At 43.8% G+C, this 22,282-nt stretch overlaps 1 protein-coding gene across 1 annotated transcript in view; it reads left to right on the top strand.

The window, feature by feature from the left end:
* Positions 1 to 5,611: 5,611 nt before the first annotated feature.
* Positions 5,612 to 22,282, top strand: part of Frmd4b (FERM domain containing 4B) — a 334,105-nt gene continuing 317,434 nt past the window's right edge. The window contains exon 1 of the mRNA XM_036181353.1: positions 5,612 to 6,068. The gene's annotated coding sequence lies outside the window, so the exon portion shown is untranslated. The remainder of the gene's footprint in view (positions 6,069 to 22,282) is intronic.

Here is a 22,282-nt window from a genome sequence, read left to right as displayed (position 1 = left end):
TGTAAGTTTCTGTGTGCTTTCTTGGTTGGGTCTGAGCAACCGTGGGACTGGCGGGTAAGAGAGAATTGTCCTGACTGGGCCAGTTATAACATGAGATTCTTTCCTATACACCCCTAATCTTTGTTAGACTTTCCTTTCATGGCTTCTGTTGTTTACAATAATAAGGATTTCACAATTAATGACATAAGCCAGGACCCAAAGGAAAACCAACCTGTGATCTCGCTCCTATGTGGAATCTATACACATTGAGGGCTGAAGGCTAGCTCAGTGGTTGGGCATTTGAAAGCACTTGTAGAGTCCCAACTTTCAAGTCCAACACTAAAAGAGATGTTGAAAATAGAAAAGCTCATGTTGAGTCAGGTAGATGCTTCATGGGTAAAGGAGCTTGTTACCAAGCCTGATAGATCACCAGCGTTCAGTCCCAGGGACCCGGATGGTGAAAAGAGAGAACTGACTCCGACCAACTGTCCTCTGACCTCCACACACATAATGTGGCAACACACACACACACACACACACACACACACACACACATGTCCTGCCAAAGTAAATAAATGAATGTAATAACACTTTATGTCCTAGTGAGAGAGAGCGTAATGATGGTCACCAGCCACTAAGTTCCAACTAAATAGAATTTCAGGTAGTTGGGTATGGGTAGCAACCATGTATTATGTGTATTAACGTGCTGTAAATAAGAGAAGATTTTTAATGTTTCACAATATTAGAAACTATAACTGAATACACTCATTTTCCTGACTTGATCCTTACACATAATATTCATGTATTGAAACATCATTGTATGTCCCTAAGTATCACAATGATCATTTTTCAATTAAAAATAAAATTTAAAACATCCCCTTTTAGAACTAATAGGATGGTGTCAAACGGTGGCCTGGGTCTGGAATCTTCTCCCTAAATATGCTCAGGCATGCCTACCAATCCACATGCTTAGGTTAACATCTCCAAGTTCTAGCCATTAGTGAAAAACAAAACCTAATGACACCAACAAAATCCTGCCACACAGGCTAGAGCTGACACTAGCTGTAGCCCCTCCAGGGCAATGGGTCCTGCCAATGCTGTCCCTGAGTCACTTCCCCTAAACAGTCGGGTCGGGATATTTGGGATCAGGTATCATGGTGGCAGAATGGTAGAATAGTTGTCTATGGCTCGTGGAGTGTCCTTACCCTTTTGAGGGAAAGATGCTGCTGCCTGAGTACTCCGATGTAATATTTCATTAGATCTCTGCTCTGCTCTCAGGCTAGCCCATAAGGGGCTGGATTGCTGCACTGGCTGCTCTCCAAGGCATTTCAACCAGTTAAGTAGCAAAGGAGCATCATTAAAAAGCATTTTCGCATGTGAAGGGCATAGTGATAGGCCCTTAAAAGGCAGTTATATGTGCATTTCTGTGAGGTTCAAATTCAGTTGTACTACTTGCATAACGTGGAAGCAAGGGAGAGGAGCAGTCCCACGGCTCATGCCCACATTCACAGCTAAGCTGCAGCAATGGAGTCACACGAGACTGAACATTATGAAATTCCCAGTATTTGACTCTGGAAGGCAATTTCCCGGGATTGAACCTAATATCCACCCTGGTTTAAACAGCATTATTTAAGCTTTCATATTCTGTTTTAGTTTCAGGGCACCGTAGTTCATGAACTTAAACACCTATTGTGTGTTCATTCACATCACATCACAGACTCAAAAATTTGAAATAATATATTTATGCTATATTTGAGTGTAAAACCCAACAGCCTTGGAGACCTTATTGGAAAGAGAGGATTTGGTTTCATCTTGTTTTCATAATGTGAAAAGGCCCTGGGGTTGATGGAAAGATGACGTCATTATGACAGTAAACACCTTCCATAGAAGTAGCAAAGAAAGGGTTACCCTTTGTCAGTTACAATGCACATTTTGTGTCTTTGGGATGGAGAGTCTTCGTAGAACTCATATAGAAATGTATGATGTCATGATGCTTTTAAAGAAGGGACAAAGTGGCCTGGAATATATCTTTGGAAGGCCATGAGCCTCCTTAGCATTTGCTGCTATCTAAGGATTGTTTTAGAAAGAAAACACAGCCACTGGCTCTGAACCAGAGTAGCTCCAAGAACAGTTTCTGATGTGTCCAATGTCACTATGGTTCTATCTTAATTTTGAGACAGAATTTTACATTGTAGCTCAGGCTGGTCTTGAACGATATTTCTTCAGGGGCAGGATTATAGCTTTACTACCAAGACCGACCCAATATTTTATTTTTTAAGTTCTCTTGAGAACCCCCAAGCCAGTGGAGAGTTGCTTAGGCCATTACACTAATAACAGAAGTACCCCAAATGGTGGGGTTCGCAGGCGTGGTGCCTAAGTGGGGACACCATGCTGAGTCACAGAGACCTAGGAGCCAACCAAAGCTGAATTAATAGCTGACTAATCTGAGCACATCACATCTCCCTCCTGGTTCTGCCTCTTCCTCTGTCTCCTTGTCTAGAATGGGGACCATAGGAATGAATGCTTCCTAGGTTACATGATTCAGTGACCTCCCATCTATTCAAGGAACCCAAGTGTGGTTATCCTCGTTACACATAAATGGACACTTGCTCACTTGCAAACCTTTAGCTAGAAAACGTGAGAGCGTTATTATATGTTCTTTTATCCCAAATTTGAGTGATCAGCAGGAAATCTTTGGAAACTGCAAACTTGCTAAAATTAAAATCTTGCTGCAGGGATGGTATGACTTTCTTGTAACCTTGCCTTTCAATTTTTACATAAAGCAAACAAAAAAGAAAATCAAAGAAGCTTAATTGGTGTGGGTGAATAAGACACAGCCCATCAATAAAATATTTGGTTTATATATGTGTTTGTGCATATATTTTTAAAGTCTGAAGTGTATAGGTTAAAGGTTCTTATCTGGAGCAATGGACTTGTGCATACTTTTCCATTTCTATTATACATACTCTGTTGTATTCAAGTCAATACTATCTCTAAATGAGTGGCTGGAGAGATGCTCAGAGGCTGAGCACTGGCTGCTCTTCCAGAGGACTTCTGTTCAATTCCCAGCACCCACATGGCAGCTCACAACTGTCTGTAACTCCACTTCCAGGGGAGTTAATACCCTCTTGTGGCCTCTGTGAGCACTATGCACAAAAATGGTAAATAGATACACATACAAACAAAATGCCAATACATATAAATTAAAAAAAAAAAACTACCAATGAGCATGTATCTATCATTAATCCAAATAAATGAATACTTTTAAAATGTTCTAATTGGGTATTTATAGTATATGACCTTATTAACCCAGTAGCTAAATTTCATGTTACACATACCAAAACACTCCTTTATGCTGTGAAAACTAATGTAGGGCTGGAAATGAAGACAAGAAATTTCTGAAGAAAAAAATTCTTTTAATTGACTTATTGCAATGTTTTTCAATACTGCCCAACATGGAGTTATGTATTTACTGATTATATGAAAACTACAAGAGGTGTTAATTATTTTGTTTTGAAACACAAATATTATTTTTATTATCTACAGGTTGTCCCATTTCGATTATCTGACAATCCCTATTTAAAGTAGACACTTGCATATTTTATTGTTTGTATATTTGAAAACAAATACCATACATCCTTTAAGGATTTTGTTCCTCTTGAGTTTCCTCCCACGTTTTTATGACAGCATCTCCTAGAGAACAGACTAGTCAAAATGAAAGAGATGCTTCTTTATATCAAGACCCCTTAACAGAACCCCTTGATTTCCTTTACTCTGGGTATGCATACTGTTACTTTTCCTCACTCTGACCAAACCCGTGGCAGAAACAACGTAAGAGAGCAAAGATGAGCTCAGCTCACCATTTCAGACAGCCCGTTCTGTCATGGTGGGGAAGCCTTGGGTCAAGGCATAGCCACATTCATGGATTGCATCACCCCACCATAGGCCAGAAAGCAGAGAACTGGGGAACTAATCCAGGCTGCTACCTTCAAAGGCCCACCACCTCTAGCAACCTGTTTTCACCATCTAGGTCCCAACATCTAAAAGGTTCCTGATTTGCAAAATATCCACCTAGGAGAAAGCAAAGGCTCAAAACATTCGCTTGGGGGGGGGGGTGTATTTTCACACGGGTGTACCCATTGGACAGGCATTTGTGGACTGGTTTGCCAGATTTACAGATGGGTACCACCTCCTCCCAGGGGCTTGTTCTCAGGCTGGTCAGCTGACCTCTAGACCTTTCGTCCTTCCTCAGTAGAAGTCCAAAAATAGAGGTCCATAAACTCACTTGACACTGAATGTGCTCCCACTATGTGTTAGAAGCTGAAAACATCAGGTGTGGACCTGGTTGCAGGGGGCTTCCTTCTCTTCCCAGGGGTGGGTGGTAGGGAATGGGGGTGGGGGATGGTAGGGAGTGAGATGGTGCCAAGTGATCTGCTTACACAGCTCAGGTCTGAGAGGATGGATAAGTAATTACCACTCAACAAATGTTAGCTGCACATTCAGTATTTTCTATTTAATCGAAAGCAAACAGTCCATTCAGCACTAGAAGAAAATTTAATTAGAACTTACACCAGGCACGCATGATATCTATCACATGTCATGTCACCTCAACTGTCTGTCATTTCAGATCTTACTTTCTCTCTGCTTGCACCCCTTCCCATCAGCAACTGTACTACTTCAGGGCCAGGAAAACCAAGGTCCTCTCGCCCTTAAACTCTGTGGAGGACTGTGATCTGTTGAGAAGAAAGAGAGGAGAGGAAAAGCAGGAACAGAAGAAAGAAGCCAAGAAAGAGAGAGGAGGGTCAAACCCCAGAATTGCAGAAACATTAAATTAAATATTCACAAGTGGACTGTTCAACAAAACGCTATATAATTGTGTAGTTGAAGATAATTAGTTTTGTAATGGATTTACTTTGAAAAATGAATTAACAGCAATGAAGTGCGCGTGGGAGGGTTGCATTTAAGGAGCTTTGAGACACGCTTTCATCCAGCCCAGCCTTTCCAACTTTGGCGTTCTACCTGCCGATTCAATTGTATAAAACAGAGAAAATACCTTAGTAATGGGTGTTTCATGAATGGTCTTCTCCCTTTCTTCTCCCAACGACTGCATTAAGCTCAGCATCAGATGGGATTGCGACCTCTGCTCTGTCACTATTAGCTGTTTGGAGGGAATCTCTCTGAGCCTCCAAATAAAGCGCAACGCGGTACCCCTGACTTAGAGTGAATAAATGTCATGTCACAAATGTCTAGTGTGGGACAGTATCAGACACCCTTCCCCCTTTCTTCTTTCATGTAGAGCCATCAGATTGCAGGAGTCTTAGTCTAGTGATTTTTCCAGCCCCACGGAAGTCCTTAGGGACACCTTGCATTTCCTACCGTCTCCCTTTATTCTAAGGTCCTGGGGGTGCCTAAATCCGGGAAGTGCAATCGAGAGTCACACAGCTTTTCCAAGTCAGGGCTGTGCAGAGAGGCGAGCTCTCCCTCCTCTTCACTGCACCTCAAGACGGGCTTGCTCTGGGTGCCCGCTGCCTGTGCGCGCGCAGGCGGCCGGGCAAGCTGCAACCGCGGGGCCGAGCGCCCCCTCCCTGCTCCGCTCCCCCTCCTCCTCCCGATACAATGACTGGGCCGGAACAGCGCATCCGCCGAGCCTCATTGGCAGGGCCGCCCCGGCCCCCGGAGAGGCGACGGGCGACGGGCGGGGGCAGCGCAGACAGAGCGGTGGAGAGCCCCGGCTGACAGCGGCCAGAGGCTGGACCGAGGGACGCGGGGACACTCGGAAGGCGGCTCGGGGCTCCTCCGCGGAGTGTGGGGATCCTGGTGAGGACTCCGGGCCGGGGGATGCTGCAGGCTCTGGCTGCCAGGCTAGCTGCCGCAGAGTTGCACTGCGTGTCTCCGACGCTGAGCCCAAGCCTGGGCGGAGAGGAGGAGGACCGAGAGGAAGACAACCGCCGCGGGGGAAGGCGCCGCGCGCCGAGGAGTTGCGGGACTGGCGTGGAGCGGGTTCCCCGGGTCCCGCGCGGTGCGCAGCGCAGACAATAAAGTAGCCAGGCGACAGCCCCGCGCGTCAGAGGGAGGAGGCGGCTGAGCAGGTAGGTGGGTAACTGTCCCGGGGATGTCGGACCGCACTGTCACTGGAGGAGGGGGCCGAGGTTCACCTCGGGGCGGCAGAGTGCGCCCCCCGGCGCGACGCGCAGATTGGGGACCCTCAGAGAAGGTCCCCTACTCCTGCCACAGGAAGCCCCGCCCCAAGGCTCCGGGGCTGGTGCAGCCTGGACTGGAGTTTCTAGGCACTTGGCGCCGCGCTTTGGTGGCTCTAGTGGTGTGGTGACAGGAAGTTTGGCGGGTTCAAGGCTTTGATGCTAGTGAGGTTTGCGAAAGCGCCGCCTGGGACCATGAGCTTTTTGCTTTGGTGGGAGGTATGGAGAAGAACCGTTGAATCCCAGATCCCGTTGCCCGGAGATGCCCTCCAAAGGCAGTGGAAGAAGCAGAGGGGTCCCTGGCGTTAGCCGAGGGCATCTAGGGTTTGGCTTGGCTGCCCTTTGTAAATAGGCGTGTCACATCCTAGGCGTGCCTGTATTGGTGGTGCTGTGTGCCTGTGAACCGCTCCCTGTCAATTTTCTGGAGTATCTCACTTTTCATTTTTATCCTGAGAAAACATATTTCGCCCTAATTTGAGAAGTGCTATTTAGTTTGGACTAGAGGCCAAAGTCTCCCTATGCGTGGTGCTCTTAAAGATGCTCCTGATTAGAGCTGGGTGCCATTTACAAAGGGGTAGAGCTGGACTCCAGTCTTCCCCGGGTCTGAGAATTCAGTGGCAGGAGGAGGTCTCTAGCTCTCCTTTGTGTGGCCGCTTCCTTCCTTCCAGATGTGAGAGGGTTGGGCTGGGCGCTTCTGGGTGCGGTAATAATTATCCCGAACATTCCTGAGATCTGCTAGGACTTGTAAACATACCAGGGCCAACTCCTCTGAACTTTGCGGGCTGACTTGATGTGTTTGCTGGTACCCAGAGGGCCGCGACTGCAGGGTGGCCCCTTGGGGAAGGAAGACGCCAGGGTGCTGACAGCCACAGTCTCAGGAAAGCTGCATGATTCTTCAGGGTTAGCCCGAGCTTGCCCCAGAAATGCACCAGCCAACTTAGGGGATGTGTTAAAGATTACAGGGCAATCCCTGACATGCTGATTCTTGTCCCAAAGGAGGTGGATCTGAGGAACTTCCAAAGCCAGTGTCTGGAAGGGAAGAAAAACCTCTTCGCCTTACTTAACCCTCTCTAGCCGCCCTTTGATCTGTCACACGCAGCTCAGCGTGCTGAAAAGAACTGGGGAGAGCTGTGTCAGGCAGCCTGGCAGGCAGTTTGTAGGCTTCATGAATAGTCCAATAGTAAGGCAAACCCTAGAGGAATGTTAAGGACCATGCCATTAATGCTTACTAGCAACTCATCTAATTTCATGTTAGGCTTCCTTAGCAGAGCAGGGTCACTAGAAGGGACCCCAGTCATGTTCGGTTAATGATCATGAAGAACAAACAAACAAATCAACAATAGTCACCTTGCCTTTTCTTTCTCATAAATTTAAGTTGATATTTAAGAGTTGGTGGAGAATCAAGAGTTCCGTGTATTTTTGTTCCCAAGTTCAATATTGCAAAATAGCTAGCAGGTTATTCTGTAAACAACAGCAGGAATATGTGGGCACATGTCTTGGAGTGGTACATATATTTCTCAGAGGAGGTCAAGAAAAACTCGGGGCTTCTTGGAATAGAGAAGATTTGCCATTTCTTTGGGACATTGTGCATGCGTTAAACAAATGCTTTATTTGCTTATATTTGGTAGTGTGGGTGGAAAGTATTTGGATAAGTCAATGGTGGAAAATGAAGAAGTCTACCTATAACATACTCACAATGAGGTTTAATTTTCATCATTCACCAAGTTCTCAAAAGGTCAGGCTTCAAGGCATGCAAGTGTCTGCAAGTTCACAAGTTTCCATGTTAGCTACAGAAAAATTAAGGGTCCTCTTGTAGCACATATAGAATTACACTTGAGCCTAAGGAGTCTAGGAAAGTGTGGGGCGGAGCTAACTTCACAGCCAGTCCAGAGTGTGGGGCAGGGTGTAGGGAAGAGCTGCCTGGTCTCAGAAGAATTTATCAGTTCTAGTCTCTGTTTCTAGCAAAACTTGGGACTCCCCAGTGACCATTTGGTGGCACAGATTTAATTAAGGCTTTGCAATGCTTTTGCGGAAAGAGAAAGGAAAATTTGGTTGACAATACAAACAGGGTGCAGGGAAGGCAGTTAAAAATATCTGATTGTCATATCGAGTCTGCAATGATTTTCAGAATTGCACATCTTTGCACACATAAGTAAAGGCTTGGAGCTTACACTAGGAATGATGGCTTTCTCTTCCTCCACCTCCCCTTTCCTCTCTTCTTCTCTTGCTCCCACTAACAGTTTTATTTTGTCTTAGGTGATCTTTTGCTTGGTAGTGAATTCATTTCTAAATCCTTAGGCTTTCCTTCACCTTCTCTTCTATTTAACATGGGTCCTAGGCTATCAGAAAAATGTCTTAAGATGGTATTTTCATGTTACTAGATGCTTGATAAAAAAACATCTTGATAATTTGAGGGCCAAACTTATTTTCTTTTGTAAACTGCCTTCCTGAAATTATAATGTCATTAAAAAAAAGACAAAACCAAGTTCTTCCTTATGAACTCAATTTCTGAACCTTATCTCACAGGACAGTGTTTTTCAAAATGAAGGTCATAAACTCTATTTACTGGTCACAATATTAAAAGACTATATGATGAGACAAGAGACTGGCTCCATGAGAAGTTGGTAAGAGTTCTGTGGCTTTATGGAACTTTGAGTTGGATTTAGGGGGTGGGGTGATGTCTATATTTGAAGCTGCAGCATACCATGCCATTTCACTGTGAATTATTGTCAAAGTCTGAAATGCATTGCTGCAGAGAGTGTGTATCTACTAGTATTGTTTTTGCTAAGTGGGAAATACAGCTGTAAGTGGATTTGGGATACTTTATAGACATCACAAAGGCACTCTGTCTTTTCCTGTGTAGCGGTTTGTGTCATTAACAGGTCGGGGAGCACTTTGCTTAGAGATGAAAAAACAACTTGAAGATCTGGTTTCTTCTCAGTTTTTACAAGCCCTGCTTTTCTGTGTGTGTACTGGGTTCCTTTTTGTATGATAAGAAGACTGGATAGTATAGCTATTGCTGGTTTAGATGGATATGGTTTGATTATGTCCTTCAAAGCTTCATGGGCTGGAAGCCTGGTTCCAAGTGTGGCCATATGGAGAAGCAAAGGGCTTTGGTCATAGGGGAGTCAGCTTAGGAAGGGATTGGTGTAGTGTTTCTAGGACCTGGGTCAGTACCAGAGAGAGGTGGCTACTGAATCTCTCAGTCTTCCCACCTTACTGTGTTGTCTCTTTCCACCATAAACCCTCTAGCTGTAGGCTCAACAGAAGGGGTCACTTGGCACTGAACTTTTAGTCTAACAAACTGCAAGCTTTCTTTGTAAGGTTTCCAGAAAAAAAAAAAAATCAGTCTGGTTGACTTCTCTGGAGGAAGATCCTGTGAAAAATGACTTCTGGAGTAGAGAACTATGCAGACCATGTGACCTGTCACATGAATACAGTTGCTGGGGAAGAGAATTGTACACAGTCTGGGGCGGGTGTTTCAGCAAAGCACAAAGGGCCTAATGAAGACAACTGATTCCTGTTTCCTTTGATGTCCTGCATAATGGAAGTCGAGCTAAGCTGTATTCCCACAAATAGGTTATCAATATGGTTTTTCATGTGTATAAAGGAAACCCCACTCTGCCTCTGGACATGGTCAATATAGGGGCTTATGAGATCAAAATGTAGAGCAACTGAAATTGATAAGAAGCATGCTGCTTTCAATGGGACTCGAGGGAAGAAAGTAAATACATCAATTAAATATCCACAACACACCCAAGCCCCTCTTATCAGGGATGACCATGCTTGTTTCTACATGCATGGGCAGATCTTGGGAGGCATTTATTTTAAATCAGTTTTTTATTCTAATGTGATGTAAGTTACTTAAGTTGGTCTTGGAGGAGATTATTTTAGAGCGCACCCCTTTAACGACCAGGGACAACCGAATGCTCCATTGTGCAGCTCTTTAGCCCTGAGCTATGTGTTTGGGTCTGTGTTACTTTGTCCTTGGGGAATGCACTGCTTTTAATTGTCTCCTGTCACTTCCTATACAATTAGCCAGTGGGAAGAGAGCCCTAATTGTGCCTGGCTGTAAGGATAATGCTCACTCACAGCAGAGGGTCCTTAGAAGTAGGTTGATCATGCTGATTTGCCTTGGGTCAGTCCTGATTAATATCTGTGCCTCCAGTATGGATAGTAAATTGCATGGTCACCCCACCTAGGAGGCTATTTTGGAGGGCTATGATTAGAGTTTGTGTAATAGTTTAAATTATTTGATAAAGTATTCCTTCGACCAGGAAGAGCTAAATTATTATGCTAAAGGATGTATGGTCACATGACCAAGGAGAAAGGAAACCAAAGACATCATTATCAAAATGCTGTAGGAGTTCTGTACCAGGGATATAGTTTTCCTCCACCACCCCCACAAGGGACATTTGTCAATGCCCAAGAAATTTGTTGGTTATCACCATTGGGAACAATGCCAGTGGAATCTAGTGGGTATAGGACAGGGTTCTCAGAAAAGTCTACAATACACTGGACACCCTACACCAAAGAACTGCCCAGGCCCGATGCTGTGGCATGTGGATGTGGTTGGGTAACCCTCTGATGAGCGACATTGGAAGGACAGGAAAAATGTGGTGGTTGTTTTCAGTTGTCAGCTTGGAAGGATCTGGAATCACCTGGAGAGGAGTTCTCGGTAGGTAAGGGATTAGGTTGGCTAATGGCCTTTCTCTGAGGGATTTCCTTAATTAGATTAATTGAGGTGGGAAGACCCACCCTGGATGTAGGTAGCACCATTTCATTGAAAGGGCCCTGGGCTGAAGAAAAGGAGAGCCTGGGCTGTGCACTAGCCTTGTTCTCTGTTTCTTTGTTGTGATGAACTCTGTGTGACCCATGAGCCAGGAAGAAGGCCCTTTCTCCCTTAAGCTGTTGTTTGTCAGGAGTATTTGATAAGCAACAGAAAAGCAACTGAGATGGAAGGAAGGTGTTTGAGGCGAGAGGGTGATGCTATTTGGGTGTTCATTTCAAGATAATGATTAGGCTACATATTTGCACTCTTTTTTCTTTTTTTGTATGTGAAACATTTTTTTAGTTTTAAACACGATGTGTTCACCAGAACGGAAGGACCAAACTCCTGATGATATAACTGTAACGACTCCATAAATAACAGAACAAATGGTGGCAGTATCAACTCATGTTCAGCTACACTGAGAATCACTCAGCTACGGCCTTGAATTGTTCATTCCTTGTAGTTCTTACCCTCATTTTAGCCTGTTTTCTGTTACTATAGCAAAATACCTGAGGCTGCATATTATATAAGGAAAAGTTGACTCAGCTCAGAATTCTAGTGGTAAGAGCATTGTGTGGGCTTATGCTTATGATGACGGCCTCAGTGCGGACAGCAAATGCTTGTGCGTGTGTGAAGAGAGTATATGTAAAAAAGAAGTCACAAGGCCAGATAAGAAACTATGAAGGGAAAAATCCATCTTTTTTTTTTTTTTTTTTTTTTTTTTAATAGAAACTCATTCTTGCAAGAACATACTCCTTGAGGCCTTCCAAGCACCTTGACTCCAGGACCTAATTTCCTTTAGGCCCCATGTCTTAATAGTTTTTCCATTTCTCAGAACTGCCAGACTTCAAGCAATACTGCCAGCACATGAACCATTATGAGACACACCTAAGCCATATTCAAACCATGGACTCCTTGCTCTCCACTCCGTCTATGGCCAAGAAAGCCCATTCTGAGATTAGGACTGGACTTGAGTCACCCAGTGTTTATTGAGGAACCAGAGCCAAGGCTGCACTAGTGTTGTCTAGAGAAGTGGAGCCACTGTCAGCAAAGGTGGTTCTTGTGTCACGTGACCTTCTGGCGTACTACAACCAGCTCCCAAATCTAACTCTGTTGTTTACTAAACATGTGTTTTGAACAAGTGGCTCACCCTTCACGCCTCAGTTTCCTCCTCTGTAAGATGGAGGTGATCAGAGCTCCTGCTGTATCCAACTACTGTCAGGTTCAAATGATAAAATACTGCCTGATCTTGCTGGTGTTTGGAACCTATAGCACATTGACAATGGGGTGTAGCTCTGAGCTGGAAGGCTTGCCTAGTGTGTTTAAGGCCCTGATCCCAGTCTGGGCGGGGGTCAACAATGGTCAGAGGAGGGGTTTCAGCATCATCTGTCTGGAACACTGGCTTACAGTAACGTTCCTCTCTACAGAGTGAGCCTCCCACCTGGTGATGTCAGCAGCAGCCATGCAACCTCTACAGGTGCCCTGAGTCTGTTAAATGCTCCCACACAATGTTTCCTTCATCCCCACCAGTCCCAAAGTTACCTACACTTTACAGAGGTGGACATCAGGCCTGCAAAGCTCCAGGACTTGTTCATGATCACATAGCTAGTGAGTAACAGGTTTAAGGGTGGGTAAATGCTGCCACTTTGCTCCAAAAGACTCCCCCTTTTTGTTGTTCCAGCATTCATGGTGCAGGAGCCTGGCTATCTCTCCAGAGAAAGCTCACAACAGACCTACAATGTGTCGAGTACTTTCTCCTCCACTGTGTGGTCTGGCAGTAGGGGTGTGTAAAGGGCCACAAGTACTACTGCTAATACAACATCTGTAAGGAACAAGGACAAATATCCCTTTCTGTCTTGCTGAATAACCCTTTAGCAGAGTAGAGTTTTCAGCCATGCAATTTGACATGGGCAGTAAATATACAACCCTCCCAGATCAGCCCTAAATATTTGGCTGCAGTAAGGAGGCCCCTGGCTTTGAAACTCACCAAGCAGCCTAGACAGTTATTGGAAATAATTATGCCTCTGCCACAGCATGCGGCCCCATCACAGCCCTCCTGAATCAAAAGGCCTTTCTGGAAATACCAGCATCCATCTTCCAGCTGGTGCTTCCAACAGCCAACAGCGTCTGTGGGGGAGCAAACAATAGATGGGGCCAGGAACTGTTTTCAGCTTTTCCTGGTTGCACCTGACTGAGCCCAGCCCATCAATTCAGTCATTGCAAGGGAGCAGAAGGGGCCATATGTGACCAGAATGCCAGGCACCCACCGGCACAGAGTTGAAACAGCTAGCTCTGGTCCTGCTTTATCCAAGTTCAGTGCTGGAGCAGAATCCTGCTAGATGGGGGAGAGCTGGGGAGAAAAGAGGTGAGCTGTGGTCTAGGATTGGCAGCAGTTAGAGAATCAAGGCAGAGGATACAGTCTGATAGGAACGCACTTGCTTAGTGTGCTCAAAGCCCTGGGTTCTAGTCTCAGCAACACAAGAAATAGGAAAAAGCTGTTGGGAAAATCAGTAAGGCAAAGTTCCTATCCCACCATGGCAGCAAGGTGAGAGGAGGTGTCATAACTAGCTTTCTGAGTTTGTCCAACGGGTGGTGACTCCCACAGCCTGTAAGTCTGAATCAGGAATATGCACACCATTTTTTATAGCACCAAACTTTTGCAACTTTAACATTTTTTTTTAAAGTTCCCAGATAAATATTCCTTTAAAGGGCAAGTTTCTATAGTGTGACTATTTCAGTAAAATCACTTGCTGTCCAGGTCAAAACGGCATTTGCTGTAACTGGTTGTATCAAATAGCCTCTCTGTATTTAGATACATTTCAAAACAGGGGAGTGTAGCTTCTGAATACATCAGAAGACATAGGGGGCATCTGAGGCCATCACACATGCTCCAATTGGCTCCATTTAAATGTGTGAAGTAAAAACCAGGGTCCTGATAAACTAATGAAAGCCATGTGTCCCCGACTGGGAACACAGAACTTTGTCCCAGTGAGGCTGTAAGACTTAAATTGAGCACATACCACAGTTATTTGCTCTAACTGTGTTAAAGTAATTTAATTTGTATTTCGAAGAGCAAGGGAAAAAAAAACGCATGTTGTTTTAAATCTACCTCCATGGCCACAGTCTTGCCATCCCTTCCCCATCTGAAAGGGTTGGGCTCCAGTTTTCTGGAGGCCAAGGGTGACTCAGAAAAAGAGTAAGGCACTGTTTTTGTTTTGAATGATTTGGCTGCTGGAGACAGTTCTAATCATGAGTGCATCTCACTGTACTCTTCAGCTTCGTCTTCCTTGCAAACTCACACAGAAAAATACTCTGTGTAAATCTCAGAGAAAAGCTGCAAATATAGTCATGATAAGTGATAGTTTAAAAGTGACAGTTTGTCAGAAAGCACACATGAGCCTTGATTGATGCTTTTGCTATACAGTCTAAGAGAAGTACAAGTTTAACTTCCTTCAGACTGCACAGCGCATTTTTTTTCTGCCCTGTGTGCAGTTTCATTTCTATTACTGATGTCCAGGAATCAACAATACATTTCACCTAGGATGTTCTTTCCCAGGTGATTAAGACTCACCTCTTTGTAGTCACATTATCTTTTGCTTGAGCTGTCTCTAATAGCACATGCTTGTTTGGTTGGATTGTTTTCCCAACTGGACAATGTTAATGTGACTACATTTTCCCTGTACTTAGCTTTATCATGATAAAGATCACCCATGGTTCTTTGCTGTCATCCCGCTGGATGGTATGGGGCTGAATGCCTCTTCAAAACTAGCCAACGACTTGGAGCCACATGTGGCAGTGCACACACCTATTGTTCATTCAGGAGGCAGAGGCAAGTGGGTCAATGGGAGTTCCAGGCCAGCCTCTACTACATCTGGTACCTTGCCTCAAAGATAAGTAAATTAGAGGCAGGTGACGTATGTAGCTCAGTGTGTAGAGTGCTCAGCATGCACAAGGTGCTGGGTTGGATTTTCCAGCAACACATAAAATTAAGAGTGGTGGTGTGGGCCTGTAATCTCATCACCTGCAAGACAAATAGGAAGATCAGGCATTCAAAGCCATTCGCTGCTACCCAGTGTTATGTGACAAAACTTTTCCTGGGGAGATGCAACACACACATTTGTTCACTCCAGATAGGGATCCCATGACAGACCAAAGTATGAGTACCACCGAAGTCCAATGTTGTGCACCAGTGAGTTTTATTGGGATGACTTACAGGAATATGGATGAGGGATAACTTACAGGAGCAGAAGTGACTCAGAGACAGCTGTACCCCCAAAGTCCACCCCAGATGGGTGACAGCTCATGAAACTGGGGGCCTGGAGCACAGCGCACAGGCTGCAGGCAGCTCAATAGTTTGGACAGTGTCCTTTCCAAGTGACTCTGCTCTTAACCTCTTCCAGGCAGCTTGGCTGGTTTCTGCTTCTTCCAGGCAGCTGGTTTGGTCTTGCTCTTCTTTGCAAGTTTGCCTATCTAAGTGTTGTGTGACTATTTCCTCCAAGATTGGAATATTATATCCTGCAGGGAAGTTCCTAAGTTAAACAATTCAAGATAGCTTCGGAAGTTCCTGAAACTGACCAGTTTCTCTAGACTCCTTCCAGAGTAAGCAATAAAATCTCAGAGTTCTGATCAGGGGAAGGGGAGTCCAACTGCAAAGAAGACTCAGGCAATCCAAGCTTTGAAGAAGACATCTGTCTGGAAGAAGCAGAAACCAGCCAAGCTGCCTCAAAGAGATTTAGACCAACTGAAGCACCTGAAGAGGACGCTCTCCAACCTTTTGAGCTGCCCACAGTCTTTCAGTGTGCTCTGAATTCTCAGCTTTTGTGAGCTGTCACCCATGCTGAGGCAGACTTTCATGACACAGCTGTCTTTAAATCATTTCTGTTCCTATAAGGAAGCCCTGACCCATATTCCTGTAAGTAACTATAGAAATACTTTCTTCTTTTTCCTTTTTTTTTTAAATTAAGAGATTTTCTATTCATTTTACAATCTAACCACAGATTCCACTGTCCTCCATCCTCCCACCCCCAGCCTTCCCCACAACCCAATCCCCATTCCTATCTCCTTCAAGGCAAGGTCTCCCATGGGGAGTCAGCAGAGCCTGGTATATTCAGTTTAGGTAGGTCCCCTCCTCCCTGCATCAAGGCTGTGCAAAGTATCTTACCATAGGCACTAGGCTCCAAACAGCCGGCTCATGCACTAGGGACAGGCCTCAATCCCACTTCCTGGGGGCCCCCTAAACAGTTCAAGCTAAACAACTGTCTTGCTTATCTAGAGGGCCTAGTCCAGTACCATGGGGACCTCAGCTATTGGTCCACAGTTCATGTGTTTCCACTAGTTTGGCTAGTTGTCTCTTTTTCCAAACATGGTCTCAATATCTCTTGCTCATAGAATCCCTCCTCTCTCTCATTCATTGGACTCCTAGAGCTCCGCCTGGGACCCAGCCATGGATCTCTGCATCCGCTTCCATTAGTCACTGGATGAGGGTTCTATGATGACAGTTAGGGTATTCAGCCATCTGATCACCAGAGTAGGTTAGCTCAGGCACCCTCTTGACCATTGCCAGTAGTCTATGGTGGAGTCATCTTTGTGGATGCCTGGGAACCTCTAGCATTCTGCTTCTTCCTATTCCCATGGTGCCTTCATTTATCATGGTATCTCTTTCCTTGTTCTCCCACTCTGTTCCTGTTCCAGCTTGAACTTTCTGCTCCCCTAAGCTCTCATTCCCCCGACTCTTGCCCTCCATTACCGTCCCCTCCCCAGCCCCAGTTTGCTCATGTAGATCTCATCCATTTCTTGTCAGAACTGCCAGTCCACAAATAATAACACAGAGACTTATTATTTATTATGAAACCTTGACCTTAGCTTAGGCTTTTCCTCAACTAGCTCTTATAACTCAAATTAATCTGTCTCTATTAATCTACATTCTGCCACTTGGCTGGGTTACCTCTGCTCTGTACTATGTGCCTGACTTCTTCAGAGTCTCGCTTGCATCTCACAGCTCCCTGCTCTTTTCTTCTTGTGTGCCTTCTCTATGCAAATTTATGGCTTCTCTATGGCTAATTCTGGTCAGCTAGTCACTGGCTCTGACTCCTGATTCAAGATAAACTTTATTGACAGTCTGGAGTGTCATAATGTGATCAAAACATCCCACAACATTCCCCCCTTTTTTGTCTAAAAAAATAAAAAGGAAATGTTTCAGCTCTAACATAGTAAAACTATATAGAATAAGAAAAATTATCAGATAAAAATTACATTCACAATGGCCAGTCCATTTGTATTTGGCAAATTCAGAGAAATTACTTCATTATCTATTCTATCTTGGTGAGTCCAAAGTTTTATACCAAGTCATTTTGTATCATAACTTGTATTATCATCCTAAAATACCTTTTTAGACTGAAAAATGTCTTCCTAGATAAACAACTTAAACTTTTATGTTTCTCAACCTTATAAACTTTACATCTCTTATATAAGTTTCTTTTTTGAATTTGGTAACAAAGAAAACTGTAACTACTGAATCTTCAACCCCATCAAAGATCCAAGAAGAATATAATTACCTTAGTAAACAGGAAGTGCACAGCCAGCAACTTCCAAAACTAAGGAAATGACAGAAACAGCTGTCTGCCTGGACAGTCACCCAAAGTTCCTCTGCAAGTTTGGGGTATCCATCTTTGACCTACAGATCTGGAATATCTGACAGACTTTTCTGTGAAACAGGAATATTAAAGGATTGTCCTATTTTGTCTTGGTAAAGTTTAGCAGTCACCTTCTTTTGTGTCCTGCTTATTCAATTTGGATAACATACAGTCAGCAGTTGAGGCAAGGAAAGTTTCTTTTCCAATGACTATCTTTGCCACAATGAAAGCAAACTCCATATGAAGGTTTTTCAATGCCCATTATCCTTTTTTTTTTTTTTAAAAAAGTAAATTGATGCTACCAGGAACAGAAGTGACTCGCTGCCATGAAAAATCTTATGTTATTAGAACATCTTAAATGCCATATTCTGTAGGTCTCTGAAGTGTTTGAAGACCACCTATTTAAAATATTCTGTTTACCCTTGAAAACATACCTAACACTACTATAAATTTGATTATTATAGATGATTAATTACTAACCTACATTTCTAAATTATTCCAAATAGTTTATAATAATAACTTTTAAGGACTAAAAATTTACATTATGTTGTTAAATGAGCTGCATAGGTACAATAACTTAAACAAGAATAGAAATATACAGCCAGTATAACAAAAATAACCTTAAATTTGCATCATACAAAAATCCTTACTAATGTAAAATATTTGAGACTAGTAGCTTCTTTTTAGTTTAAAGTAGATTCAATAATATATCCTTTTATTCTATCATTCTTATAGCCCCTTTTTTTCTTTTTAGAAAGAGATCCTTGAATCTAACCTCCATTGCTTAGTTTCCTCCCTTACCATGACCAGTGACAATTTGCAACCAAGCCCCCCCCCCCCAAATGAAGATGACAAACATCCATAACCTATCAAACCACTGAAAAGTACCCACCTCCACCTGTTGCGAATGTGGGTATAATGTTCTTAAAATTATTTATTGTTGTATGGGGGCAATGGCATCTTTAGGGGACCTTCAGAAAATTGAGATAATGGTCAAGTCCTGGGGGACGTAGCTGTATTGTTTTTGTTTAGTCTCTATGTGATAGGAAAGTGTAAAGCTTATCTGAAGTCCTGGCTGGAGTAGTCTATGAGGCTGGATTATCTCAACTAGCAGCTTTGAAGTTGTTCTAGATGCAGAATTTTGGGGGAAACTGAAACAGAGGCATTCTGAGAGGCTTAATCATCTGGGCTACTTGTCTTCATTGGTGTCTGGTCTTTTTTTAAAATGAAAACATACAGACTTTTAAAGATATATATATATATATGCATTAATACGATTATAGAATGTGCAATGTGCACAAGTCAGCTAAAGATGATTTTTGTTCTATGTTTGAGCAGGTAAAAGGCGTCTGTTAACTTTATAAGTCTTGGTGGACTGTCAACCCTCTATCCATGCCATAATAATAAGTCACAAGGACTCTTAGCCAACAAGATTTATGTCTCATCGAGTCTCAGAACTGTTCCCATAGTAGAGGGATCAGCATATATATTACCTGTCTTGTAGTTTTTCTTGGTTTCTTCCTTCATGTCTATAGATATGATTTTCAGGAGGTCTCCTCTGGTCAAATCTAATCTTCATTAATTTTGAAGGAATACATAGCTTTCTGTTTCCTGTGGAAACAAAACCATAATCTCTTCCCCAACACAACGTATTTTCTGATTTCCACCCTAAAGTTTAGACATCCTTAAACTATATAGGCTGGTTTAATTCACTAGTTTTTTCCACAATCCAATATCTCTCAGCAGCTGCCATGTTTTGTTTATTAGCATTTAAAAAAATTCATAGTTAAAAAAGCACCATGCAGGACCCAGATGCCCTCTGTATTTCCTATCTTAAGTTCCTCTTTTAATTTACTTTAATCTTTATTTAAATACTTTATTATTTTTAAACCATTTTTTCTATGACTGCCTATACCCATTTTCTTTTCTTTCTTTGGCACCTAAGCACCTTTTAAAGCATATTGCACCTTTTTAGAGATAGTTCTCTGTCTGGACCTTGCTTTCCTGCTCATCTGCAGTGTTCTCTCACCACATGAGCCAAACCTGAGCTGAGCTGTTGCTGCCAAGTGACAGGGGCTGCAGGGTGACATGGGCGGCTGACTCTGCCCCACTCCGATCTGCAGGAGCCCAGTTTTATGCCCGCAGGCAACAGCTGGAAGCCACGCCTCCATATGCTGCCAGCCCTGGCCTACCTGAGAGACTGTGGGACCAAGAAGCCACGTCCAGCTTCTTTTTCAGAACTTTGCTTAGCTTTCTCAGGCCCTATGTCTGGATATTTGAGCCTCCACACTGGATGCCATCTGCAGTAGTACTTTCTCATTGGGACTGCCATCCCACAAATAATGACACCAAGACTATTATTAATTATGAAAGCTTGGCTTTAGCTTGGGCTTTTCCCTCAACTAGCTCTTATAACTCAAATTGACCTGTCCCTATTTATCTGCATTCTGCCATGGTGGCTCAGCTACCCCAGCTCTGTACTGTATGTCCAACTTCCTCAGAATGCCTCCTGGCTCTTTGTTCCTATGTGTCTTCTCTACCCAAATTGCTGGCTTTGCTATGTCTAATTCCAGTCAGCTAGTTATTGACTCTGCTCCCTGATTCCAGGTAAAATTTATTGACATTCTGGAGTGTCACAGTGTGATCAAAATACCCACAAAGAGATAAGTCCCCCAAAACTCACTGGTTTACCAAGTTGGACTTCGGTGGTATCTGTACTTTGATTTGTCATGGGTTCCCTGTCTAGGGTTAGTAGATGTGTATGTTGAATCTCCCTAGGAAACATTTTGTCACACAACACACAGTGAGTCTGAGGCCAGACTGAAATTCTTGAGACTCTGTCAACAAATATATAAACAGATTAAGAGATTTTGCTTCCCAGCACTAGTTACATAGACTAGTTAGCAAATGGCTGGCAGCTCATTTAGAAATTCATGCTTAGGATCTCAGCTAAGTGGTCCAACACCCTGGGAAATGAGCAGTGCTGCTCCTCCCCTTTCACCAGGGATAAGATGGAGGTGGAGCAGACAGAGCTAGGATTTGAGCCTGAAGCTGGGTCCCTAACTGCACAGCACCTCTTGCCGGGTTTTAACTTGAACCGGAGTCTCTCTTCTCTGCCCTTTGAGTACTCCTGATTGTCCTTTTGCTTTGAAAGCATTCGGTTCAGGTGAGGGGCTGGGATTAGATCTGTGCATCTTTGATGCGGCATTTTTGGCGTCTTTCTGCACAGATGGAGTTCTGCTGATTTCTGGGTTCCTAGACATCTTCTGCACAGTTGCAGTTTCTGAAAGTCTTAACTTGTGCATTTAGCTTTGGATCCTAGGGCTTTGGGAAGGATTTTAGAATTTCCTATGTTATGATTAAGTGACATATTTGAGAACCCTGCAATCAGAAGACTGCTTGGTGACTCTTTAATGCAGGAATTGAGAAACACTTTTTTTTTTTCCAAAGGGTGAGATCCATATGGCCAAAGTTGTAGTTACTTCTCAACTCTGTCTTTGCAGAGCTAGAGAGCCAGAGAATCAAATATGGGTGCAGAGGCAGGAGAGATGGCTTAGTCAGCAGGTACCTGCCTAGTAAGCATGAGAATCTGAGTTTCCCTCAGAACCTGTGAGTCCTAGTTAGGGTGTCTGCTGTGATAAAACACTATGGACCAAAATCAACTTGGGGAGGGAAAGGTTTATTTCAGCTTTATCACAGTTCTATAGCATATTCCATCACTGAGGAAAGTTAGAGCAGAAATCTGGAGGTAGGAGCTGACACAGAGGCCATGGAAAAATGGCTTACTGGTTTGCTCCTCATGATTTTTCTCAGCCTGCTTTCTTACACCTCCCCCAGAACTACCTACCCATGGGTAGATGGGTAGGCTGGCTCCTCCCTCATCAATAACTAATTCTTGCCAAAGGCCTATTTGCTGGGGCCATTTTCTCAACTGAGGTTTGTTCTTCCAAGTGACTCTAACTTGTGTCAAGTTGACAGGTCTTACCTCACTCCGTGGCCTTGGGAGTTGACAGATTTATTCTCACACTTCAATTCATGGTGGAGAAGAGATCTGAGAGAGGAGGCATGGGCTGGATTTTGTCCTGCATATACCTCAGAGTGTGATTACATACACCTCAACTATACAGGCCAGTTAGAGCAGCCTCTTAATCAGTGGGTTCATTAAACATGAGATGAACGAGACTATTGCACAGTAAACCTTTGTGTAAGTGTGCGTATATGGAGGTGCATGTGCACAATTGTTTGTGTGCATGTGTGTAGGTGTGTGTGTACATGTGTTTGTGTGCATGTGTGTAGGTGTGTGTATACATGTGTTTGTGTGCACATGGAGACCAGAGCATAATTTCTGGTGACATTCACCTTTCCTTTTCTTTCTTTCTTTCTTTCTTTCTTTCTTTCTTTCTTTCTTTCTTTCTTTCTTTCTTCCTTTCTTTTTTATAGACAGGGCCTCCCACTGGCATGGGGCTAGATTAGCCAGGCAGTGAGGCTCAGGGACCTCCTATCTCTGCCTTTTCCCAGCCCCAGGAAAGTTGAGGCCACCACATTGGCTTTATATGCAGGTTCTGGAGATGGAGTTCAGGGCCCTGAGCTTGAACAGCAAGCATTTTAGCAACTGGCCTCTCTCCCTGCCCCTCACAGTAAACTTTGCTTCTCTGTTTATTTATTTTTATTTTCTATGTGTGTGACATGTATGTGTTGTATAT

This window comes from Onychomys torridus, chromosome 3 (genome assembly GCF_903995425.1).
Source record: "Onychomys torridus chromosome 3, mOncTor1.1, whole genome shotgun sequence".
Taxonomy (NCBI): domain Eukaryota; kingdom Metazoa; phylum Chordata; class Mammalia; order Rodentia; family Cricetidae; genus Onychomys; species Onychomys torridus.
This window is presented reverse-complemented; position numbering and strand designations above follow the sequence as displayed.